The 11,386-nt window shown below is 47.0% G+C and overlaps 1 long non-coding RNA gene across 1 annotated transcript; it reads left to right on the top strand.

The window, feature by feature from the left end:
• The first annotated feature begins 9,569 nt into the window (after positions 1–9,569).
• Positions 9,570–10,697, top strand: LOC140357618 (uncharacterized). Its single transcript, XR_011926650.1, has 3 exons — positions 9,570–10,117; positions 10,208–10,309; positions 10,392–10,697. It is a non-coding gene; the product is annotated as an uncharacterized lncRNA (long non-coding RNA).
• The last annotated feature ends 689 nt before the right edge of the window (positions 10,698–11,386 follow it).

Here is an 11,386-nt window from a genome sequence, read left to right as displayed (position 1 = left end):
GTCCTGCAGAAGTTCTCTGACGACTCTGCCATCATCGGACTCATCACGGACGACGATGACGCGGAGTACAGAGGACTGGCGCAGGACTTTGTGGACTGGTGTCAGCGGAACCACCTCCTCATCAACGCGGGGAAGACCAAGGAGATGGTGGTGGATTTCCGCAGACGCCACCCCACTGCCCCCTCACCAGTGAACATCCAGGGACGGGACATTGAGAGAGTGGACTCATACAAGTACCTGGGTGTTCATCTGAACCACAAACTGGATTGGACTCATAACACAGACGCACTGTACAGGAAGAGCCAGAGTCGGCTCTACCTCCTGAGGAGACTCAGGTCTTTTGGAGTGACAGGGCCACTCCTGAAGACCTTCTATGACTCTGTGGTGGCATCGGCCCTCCTGTAGGTGTGGCCTGCTGGAGCAGCAGCATCACAGAGAGGGAGAGGAAGAGGCTGGACAGAGTCATCAAGAAGTCCAGCTCCGTCCTGGGCTGTGCTCTGGACTCGGTGCAGGAGGTGGGGGACAGAAGGGTCCTGGCTAGATTCACATCTATGCTGGACCATGAGTGTCACCCCCTGCAGGACACTCTGTCCGCTCTGGAGAGCAGCTTCAGTGAGAGACTGATCCACCCTCGATGTGTGAAGGAAAGGTTCCGTAGGTCTTTCCTTCCTGCTGCTGTCAGACTTTATAACAAAAACTGTTAGTACTGAACACTCGCAATACTGACCTAACCTAATACTGATGTGCAATTCTGTCATATGTGCAATTGCTGTTGGAATTCATGTGCAATTACTGTGAAATTCATGTGCAATCTATGTGCTGTCGTGACACATATTCATGTGCAATTACTGTCGTGATCACATGCAATGGTATTTATTTATTTGTCTATGGGAGTTTTTATTTATTTATAGGAGATCTTCTACTGAAAATGTTTTTCAGACTTCCTATAAGTGATCTGTTCTTCTGTATCTACCTTTGTATCTACCTGCGTTGCACCAATGAAATTTCCCCATGTGGGACAATAAAGGAATATCTTATCTTATCTTATCTTACTTTCACACACATGCAGTACTTTCACACACATGCAGTACTTTCACACACATGCAGTACTTTTTCCAGAAATGTTGCACATTACACTTCTTTATACAACCAAACTACATGTTATTGTTGTTGTTGATGTTGATTTGCTGGTATCCAAGCGTTGTTGTTGTTGTTGTTGTTGTTTTATGGCGGTTGGCATCCGAGTGTTGCATTACCGCCAGACTTTATTCCTCAGACGTTTCGTAGACCTCAGACTCTGTCGTAGTCCGTAAAAGTACTCCTCCCATTGCTTTGGCGTTACAAAGCCCATGAGGTCATGATGTGTTTTTGTGACTAGAATAGTTGTTGTGTCAGAGACCAACCGGCTTTATTCCAGGGAGACTCTTCTTCATCTTCCTCGCCCTCTTTGACGTTCGGTGCTTTGGAAGTACAAAGCCCATGAGATCATGGGACATCTTTGTTGTTTTACAAAGCCCATGAGGTCATGGGACGTCTTTGTCGTTTTATCCTTTAGAAGTCCTTCTTCCATCACTTTGGCGTTTCTAGGCCCATGAAGTCCAAGCGCGTTAGAACATCCTCTTGCTCCTCATCCTCGGCTCAGTCTCCAACACCCCCCACCTCTATAAACGTTTACCCAGCCCTGTGCTACATAAGTAAGCAACCACAGCCTGACACAAACCCTGTGACTGGATCGCCAGAACGTTCCGCAGATTGAACTCCCGCCCATTATTCCGAAACCACAAGGCCAACCCGGCCCTTTCCCTATCATAAGCCTCACAGCAAATCAGCACATGCTCGACAGTCTCTGGCACCCGACAGTGACCACACAGACCGGTCGGATGTTTGCCTATCCTACTCAGTGACCAATTGAGTCCAGTATGGCCAATCCTCATGCGGGCGAAGGCCCTTTCCTCCCACGCGTTCCTGCCCATAGACCCGCAAGGACCCACACTACCCTGTATGTGATAGAGATGCCGTCCAGTAACACAGTGGCTCCAAAATTCCTGCCAAAGGCCGACCACATGACTCTTGATAACGGGCTTGATTTCAGACTTGCCCAACTCAACCGCCACATCAATTGATGGCCGCCGAAGGGAACGTTTAGCCAGTGCATCAGCCATTTAGTTACCATCCACCCCCACATGCGCAGGGACCCAAATGAAGGAAACCCTCACATCCTTCCTGGACAGGGAGAGCATCAGACAGAAGATGCCATTCAACACATCCTGTCTGCAATCCGATTTCCCAGATTTAATGCTTTGCAATGCAGAAAGGCTGTCAGAGGCCACCACAATGCCGCAACACTGCAAAGCAGATTCCGCCCATTCCAACGCCAACCGTATCGCTATAAGTTCCGACGTGAAAACAGAAAGGCGATCTGTCAACCTCTTCTTGACCGCCAGCCCCAGGTCAGGCACAAAATAAGCGGCGCCAGTACGCCCACTCTCAGGATCCCTAGACCCGTCGGTATAAATAAACACATCACCTGAGTGCTTATCGATGAGCGCTTGAACGGCAAACTGCGGTGCCCTCCCAGCGACTCCTCTAAGCTTGCCATGCAAGCTAACATCAACAGGAGCCGGGACAAACTTCCACGGAGCTATAGCAGACAAAGCCACCGACGGGCTCACACGCAGATCACCAACCCCCGCAAGCCGCGCCTTCGCATTTCCTACCTGGCTGAAAACCATACCGCCAGCCTCACTCTGCCCCCCATCAACCCTGAGAAAGTACCTCACCGGGTGAGAGCTCGTATGACCTTGCACATTCACCCAGTAAGCCAACAGAAGTTCTAGCCTCCGGAGCCGTAACGGCAATTCCCCCAACTCAACCTGCAGCGCCGAGACAGGGGAGGTCCTAAAAGCCCTACAGCAGATGCGCAAGGCCTGGGCTTGCTCCACATCAAGCTTCTTTAAGTTAGTCTCAGCCGCAGACATGTAGGCTAAACAGCCATAATCAATAGCCGCCCTCATGACGGCCCGATAAATACCCAGGAGCGACCTTCTGCTGGCCCCCCAGTCCTGGCCGGATAGACAACGAAGCAAGTTATTCACCCTTTTGCATTTACCACTGACCTCATCAATGTGCCGACGCCAACTAAGCCTCTCGTCAAAGGTGACCCCCAAGAACCTCACCTCCCTGACCTGTTCGAGCACCTGCCCATGCAGTCGAAGGGAGACGTCCCTATGCCCATTGAAGAAACAGATCACTTGAGACTTCCGTACGGACAGTTTAAACCCCCACTTCAGGGTCCACTGCTCCACCTGCTGTATTGCCCTTTGCAGTTTCGCCTCGTAAAACCGGAGATTCCTCCCTCTCACCCATAGAGCGCCATCGTCAGCATAAAGGCTCCTCCCAACAGACCCATCCACGTCGTCAAAGATGTCCTTAATCATAACATTGAACAAGATAGGGCTACACACACTCCCCTGCGGGATCCCATTCTCCACCCCATAGACCCCAGAGTAAGCAGCGCCCACTCTGGTTTGGATACGCCGGCCAGACAGAAAGCTCCGGACCCAGTTAAACAGTTTACCCTTCACACCACACTTCCGCAGCTTAATGAGGAGCCCATCCTTCCAAACCATATCGTACGCCTTCTCCACATCAAAGAGCACCGCAATAACCTTTTCTTTCTGAGCCCTGGCCAGCTGGATATCAGATTACAAACACAACACGGAATCCATGGTGTTCCTGCCCCTACGGAAACCACTCTGGTGCGCGGGAAGCAAACCCTGACTCTCCAAGAAGTAATCCAACCGCTCGGTAACCATGCGCTCCATCGTTTTCCCGAGCTGCGACGCAATCGGCCTATAACTTGAAGGGTCAGACGCTGGCCTACCCGGCTTCAGAACCGGCACCACCGTAGACTGTTTCCACGCAGATGGAACACAACCTGAATCCCAAACACGGTTGAAAAGACCCAGGACTAGCCCAAGCGTGTCATCAGTCAAATGAGAGAGCATGTCATAGCACACCTCATCTTTACCCGAGGCTGTCTGTTTCGCCTTAGAAAGTGCTCTCCTTAGCTCAAACAAACTAAACGGAAGGTCAAGGTCATCGTGAGTCGAAGGCTGGTGCCCAATCAGCTCAGAATTCTGGGCCAAAGTACTCTCCCTGTAGTGCCTTTCCGCAGGTGAGAGATTGTCAGAGCTGTGCACCGACACAAAGGTGCTGGCCAACAGTTCAGCTTTGTCAACGTCGCTGACTGCTTCAACACCATTCAGTATTAGGACTGGGGTCCCATGACGGCGCTCAACCCCATGCATCCGCTTAATCATCCCCCAAACATCCCCGAGACGCGTTTCTCTCCCAATTTTGGAACAATACCGCCTCCAATAGGCACTCTTGGCCTTTCTCACAGTTTTCCGCACAACAGCGCGGGCCCTCTTGTAGTCAATGAGGGCACCCTCAGTGTGGGCAACCCTTAGCCGGCGAAACGCCGCATTTCTCGCCCTAACAGCATGACCACATGCTTCAGTCCACCACGGCACCCGCTTCCTATGTCCACTACCACCACTCTTAGGAATCGTGCCTACCGCTGACTGCGTGATGAGCGAGACAATTGCACTATTGAGATCATCCACCTGAGTCAATCCTCCTTCCTGCAGAACCCTAGAACCATCATCAGCTTTCCCCAGGAAAGCCCCCCAGTTCGCCCTTGCCAACTGCCACCTCTGGATCCTCGTCCCCCTGACCACACAGCTCCCAAAGCCAATCACGGTGCGGACTAGATAGTGATCGCTACCAAAAGAAAGATTACCAAGAACCTCCCAACTACAAACACCAGCTAACTCCTTGGACACAAGTGTAAGATCTATTGCACTTTCCGCACCGGTCCCCATATCATAGCGGGTCCCACCCCCATCATTCAGACAAACCAACTCCCTTTGATTGATAAAACCCTCTACCACCTGCCCATACCTATCGGTACCACTACCGCCCCACAAAGCGCTATGCGCATTAGTTACATTGCCGCCAGACTTTATTCTTCGGACTTTATTCTTCGGGCTTTATTGTTCAGACTTTATTGTTCAGACTTTATTCTTCAGACTTTATTCTTCAGACTTTATTCTTCAGACTTTATTCGTCAGACTTTATTCTTCAGACTTTATTCTTCAGACTTTATTTTTCAGACTTTATTCTTCAGACTTTATTCTTCAGACTTTATTCTGTGTTTCAAAGCCCATGAGTTCAAAGCACGTTAGAACAGACTCGAACATTCCTTGGAATGAACATTCCATTCCATGGCTCGAGCCTAACAAGAATAAAGTCTTTACTACACACATGTAGTACTTTTACGCAAGAATGCAGACACTCGCAATGGCTTCAGCCATTGCATATTATCTAGTTTACTTCTGTACCAACTCTGTGTTGCAACAATGGAATTTCCCTGTTGTGGGACAAATAAAGACTTCTCTTCGCTTATGTTTTCTCAGCTCGATGCCAATGATTTGACCCTTCTCAAACACACTGAAATATGTTCCATGACCATGGGATTTGTCTTTCCACATGGTTGTTTCAGAAATTAGAATCAGTTGAGTTTAAATACTGAAAGATCATCACTTGCAGCAGTTCTCCAGTGGGAGGCGCCACTTACTCTATTTGCTCAGTTCAATCTTAGTCTCCACTTTGTCTTGAGAAGTTCTTGTTTATTTTTCATGTGTTCAAAGTGGAGCTTTTGTGCTGTTGTTTCATAAAAAGAAACTTTAACCTTGAACTGATGATGTTTGTGTTTTTATTTCCAACTGGAGTTTGACCTCAGTTAAACAACAAATGACCACATTTAGAAGCCAACGTCAGATTCTCTGGAACAAAGAAACAAAGATGAAGACAATAAAACGTTGATGCTTCAGTGACTCAGAGACTGAAAACCTGAAGGGAGCAGCTCACGGCTGTTGTGTTTTTGGGTGTGTCTTGGTTTTATTACATGTGAACTATTAATAAACAAAGGCAGATTCCAGAGTCAGGCTCAACCTCTGACACTTCCTCCTGAGATCTGCTCCATCACGTCCTGAGACTGGCTTTAAACTCATGTGACGCTTTCTTTTCTACACTTCTGTTGTTGCCACTCTTCATTGCACTGTATTGTTTTAGGCTGATGCTTTTGTATTGCCTTTTGATTTGAAAGCACTTTGGGCGTGTTAAATATGAATATAAAGGCTCATTGAGTGACACCACTGGGTTGCCGGTTCAATTCCTGTTGGAGCAATGTCTCCTATTGATAAAAAAGAATGAATCCTTCAAAGTAATAAACTAATAAAATGGAAACAAGAACGTGAAGTCCCAGGTCCAGTTTGCCACAAGTCACATCAACACTTTTGTGCTATTGTGCTCCTAAAACAAGAGAGGAGCATAAGTCAAGTCTGTGTTGGCCCTGGGTTGGCCCCTGGGTTGGCCCCTGTGGTTGCCCTTTTCCTCCTGACAGAGGAACATTCACATACTTTTGTTGTTTTGTTTCTTGCCTGAAATAAACAGCAGATGAACCTGCCTGAGCACCTGCAGGAATCATTAAGGATTTTATTTAAGTGACAGTCACAGGCTTTTGTTTCAACTGTTTGTTTTTCTCACGTAGTGCGCACGAAATCGAGCACAATGCGCTCGCCCACCTGCAAACACTCACTAACGCACTCCTCCACTCACGCAGGCCCCGTGCATACTAATTAGTAGTAGGAAAATGGAACATTATTGTCGTAAACGGGCGAAGCATGTGCAAAAGTGGGCACTAAACGAGGCTCGTTTGTGCTAAGTGGCTCACAAATATGTTCCCCATCTCTTGCATGTTCCGTGCACATAAACATGTAATGCAAAAACAGAACACTATTACTGTATAGAGGGCCAAAAACACAAAGTGGGCGGAGACCACTCAAAATTAACAAAAGTACCCGTCAGTGACCAGGGACCCACACCATGAAAATGTATAGTTTATGATATTTGAAAAATGGGGAACAGTGTTTTTGCATCAGAATATTATTCTTTCTTTCTTCTTCTCGGGACCAACCCCAATATTTTTCACCCAGTGAACATTGACGAAAAGTCACACAAATTTGCAGAGTTGTAAAAAATCGTGCCTCACTAAATTCTGGCTATCCCTTCTTCTAAAATAAAAAAAAATTAGATAGTAGAATCGTGTAATTTGGCACAGAGATTTGACAACGCCGTCCGCCCAACCAAATGTCGGCCATATTGGTTTGACATTTGGCTCTGCCCCCTCTACTGCCCCCTCTAGGTCACTGCACACAATATCTCAAAATGGACAAACGCAAGAAAACTTTCGTTGTGGCTCTAGCGCCCTCTGGAAGTCAGAAACTCTGGACTTGAGCGTCCCTTTTATGCCAATTATAACTATGAAAAACCGCAGATATAAACATCCGTGAAACCGTAAATCAGAGACATTTATTTCATGTACCTCGTGGGAAGACGATGTGTTGTTCTTCAGAAACCAAAGTGAAACTTGCTGTGCTAAATGTCAGGTCTTTATGCAACAAATCATTTCTAATCAATAATTGTATTTCTTCTTATAATCTTGATTTTATGTTTTTAACTGAAACATGGCTTGATGAAAACACTGGTATTCTAGTTCTTATAGAATCTGCTCCACCCAACTTCAAGTTTGCATCTGAAATACGTCAAAACAAAAAGGGTGGAGGTGTGTGTGCTATATTTAGATATTAAATAATTACCCGCAGCTTGTCTTTTGGGGTGTTTTCATCATTTGAGTATGTCTCAAACATGGAGCTAAAACAGTCTCCATCCATTCTCTCCATTGTTTTATACAAGCCTCTCCAGCACTGCCAACGTTTTATGAACATATATTTATGAGATAGATGTAATAGATCAAATCAAAGCAGTAATAAAAACACTGAACACTTGATATTTTTGGGACTCTTTAATGATTTCATTCACTTAATTATCATATGATTAATTTAGACATGGTTTGTATTTTATGGAAACAAAAAATAATCTTATCCTTCTTTTCCTCTTTCTTTTCTCATTACGTTTACCAGTCATATGACCCACTGCCGTCACAATACTATGGTAGAACAAAATGTCATAAAAATAGATGTGTAGCACTGTACTTTATAAGGCTGTGTTAAACAAGCATGAGAACAATAAAACTCAAAACCGTCCTTAAATATATGTTGTTGTTCTGACTCATTATCGTCATGGAATCTGAAGTCAAGTGATTACGTCAACAGGTTTAGTTGACGTGAAGGTGCAGGGCGTGACACGTAGTTATATTAACTGATGGAGAGCCTCAGCTCCACAGAAGGTTTTCAGAAGAGACTCAGGTGAAGCAGGAGAGACGATTCCCAAACCTCTGCAGCACACTCAAAACATGAAGACCACTCTGCTCCTTTCTCTGGCTTTAACCATCGCCCTGTCCATCAACTCAGGTGAGATTTGCTACAGTCCTGGTTTAGACCTGCTTTAGTCATGGTCTGGTCCTGGTTCAGTCCTAGTTTAGTCCTGGTTTAACCCGGCTTTGTTGCAGTTGCGGGCCTCAGCTGTACGACATGTTCTGATCCGAATGACTCAAACTGTGTGAGTACAATTTTGGCCCCGTGTCAAAATGGAGAGGTGCAATGTGTCTCTGCCACCATCCAAAGTATGTATACAATATTTAATCATTTATTTATATATTTCCTCTGATTCTGAACGCTCCTCTGATTCTGAACACTGTTCTTTCCATCACAGCCAAATCTGGCCCGAGCACCTCCACGACGAAAGTCAAAGGTTGTGCTGCGTCCAGCCTTTGTCCAGCCTCCATGACCCAGGACTTTTCTCTGAATGTTGGAAGTTCCCAAGTTTTGGCCAAAGCCGTTTGCTGCAGCAGCGACAACTGCAACACTGCAGACGCACCCGGTGAGACATCCTGGTGTTCTATGTGCAGAAGGCCCCTGTGTTGGCCCCTGTGTTGAACCCTGTGTTAAACCCTGTGTTGGCCCCTGTGTTGGTCCCTGTGTTGACCCCTGTGTTGACCCCTGTGGTGGCCCCTGTGTTGGCCCCTTTGTTGACCCCTGTGTTGTACCCTGAGTTGAACCCTGTGTTGGCCCCCGTGTTGGACCCTGTGTTGGCCCCTGTGTTGGCCCCTGTGTTGACCCCTGTGTTGAACCCTGTGTTGAACCCTGTGTTGGCCCCTGTGGTGGCCCCTGTGGTGGCCCCTGTGGTGGCCCCTGTGTTGACCCATGTGGTGGCCGTTGTGTTGGCCCCTGTGTTGACCCATATGGTGGCCCGGGGCCAAAATTGTACTCACACAGTTTGAGTGGCCCCCGTCTGATCTCTGAACTTTTTTACTTTCAGCTCCGTCCACTCCGGGCACTGGGAGCCTACAATGCTTCAGCTGTGACCCTACGACCGGCACCTGCAGCACAGGTCTGACCTGCAACACCCTGGAGAACAACTGCTTCAGCTCCAGAGGTCAGTAACATCTGGACACCTGCAGGGACAGAGCTGTACACCTGCAGGGACAGAGCTGGACACCTGCAGAGTTTTCTAAACTTTCTTGTGTGTTGTATTGCAGTGACTCCAAAGGGTAGCACGATGGAGGTCCTGGGTCTTGGCTGCGCCTCAGGAAACATTTGTGCTGCAGCAGCCGCACTCTCCTCGTCTCCTCTGCTTGTCGACGTTGGCACTGTCAATGGAACTCCAACCTGCTGCACCACCGCCAACTGTAACCCCCCGACCACTACAACTACTGCAGCACCTACTACTACTGCAGCACCTACTACTACTACTGCGGCACCTACTACTACTGCAGCACCTACAACAACTACTGCAGCACCTACTACTACTACTACTACTACAGCACCTACAACAACTACTGCAGCACCTACTAGTAGTACTGCGGCACCTACAACTACTGCAGCACCAACTACTACTACTGCGGCACCTACTACTACTGCAGCACCTACAACAACAACTGCAGCACCTACAACAACAACTACAGCACCTACAACAACTACTGCAGCACCTACTACTACTACTGCGGCACCTACAACTACTGCAGCACCTACTACTACTACTACTACTGCAGCACCTACTACCCCTACAACTGCTCCAACCGTCACCACAGGTCAGTCAAACTAATACATTTGGACTTGCAAAGTGCACATACTTTGTTTTGCAGTGTATCTTTTCTAAATATATATTTTGAATTTTTCAGCTCCAACCACCACAACCTCGACAGCTCCTACTTCTACCACCACCGCAGCTGCTACTTTGACTACTACTACTACTACTACTACTACTACTAGCACTACTGCAGGTACAGTGTTTGTCTGTGCGCTTGTGTTTCCACATTTGTTTTTGTCTTTTAGTTTAACACGTTTTATTTTTGTGTTTTCCAGGCGCCTCTTCAGTCTCGTCTCTGCTTCTGCTCCAGGTTCTCGCTCTTGTCCTCGCACTTGTCTTCTAAACACTCACATTAGAAGATCACAGTTGTATTTGACACAAACATTCATGTTGTAAGGTCTGTGCTCTGTGTGTATGATGAGTATCATTTGATTGAAATGTTGAAAGTTTGTGTTGACCAGTGAGGCCCTGAGGCCGAGGTGGACCCGGATCTGAAGGACATTTATTGCACTACTAATGCAAATGCAAATGTATTTATTTATTCATTATGTATTTATTTATATGTTTTGAAATATTTAACAAACCAGAAATAAAAAAATCATAATAAATCCTGTCTGATCATTTGGAATTAAATAAGCTTTGGTCACACATTCAATGTGACAGTTTCAATAATCTTCCACAACATTAACGGGGTTAGAGTTCATTCCCTTCAGAGGGTCATTGTTCCTCACACAGATATTCAGAGGGTCATTGTTCCTCACACAGATATTCAGAGGGTCATTGTTCCTCACACAGATATTCAGAGGGTCATTGTCAAGAAATTAGACATAGAAATTAGACATAGGGTGCACTAACCCATCAGTGCACGTGGCACCAGGACACCCTAGGTCAATGATCGACTTTGTTGTCGTGTCATCTGACCTCCGGCGGCGTGTCTTGGACACTCGGGTGAAGAGAGGGGCAGAGTTGTCAACCGATCACCATTTGGTGGTGAGTTGGATCCGCTGGCGGAGGAGGAAGCCGGACAGACTTGTGTGACCGGATCGTTCCTGCGTTGTGTCTTAATTGAGTGGCCACGAGACACGGTTTTATCCGTTTATTCTGGTAAACAGAAACACAAAAATAAAGTCAAACGTGCCACGAGGCAACTCCAGCCCAAACTCTTCCCCGCACGGAGATAACAGAAGGGCAATAAAACATACCTGGTAAACAGAAACACAAAAATAAAGTCAAACGTGCCACGAGGCAACTCCAGCCCAAACTAAAAGGG

This window comes from Eucyclogobius newberryi, unplaced genomic scaffold (assembly GCF_026437365.1).
Source record: "Eucyclogobius newberryi isolate DKJ021-1_F unplaced genomic scaffold, fEucNew1.0.hap1 SCAF_13, whole genome shotgun sequence".
Classification (NCBI taxonomy): domain Eukaryota; kingdom Metazoa; phylum Chordata; class Actinopteri; order Gobiiformes; family Gobiidae; genus Eucyclogobius; species Eucyclogobius newberryi.
The sequence above is the reverse complement of the archived record's forward strand: the minus strand, read 5'-3'. Positions and strand labels throughout refer to the sequence as shown.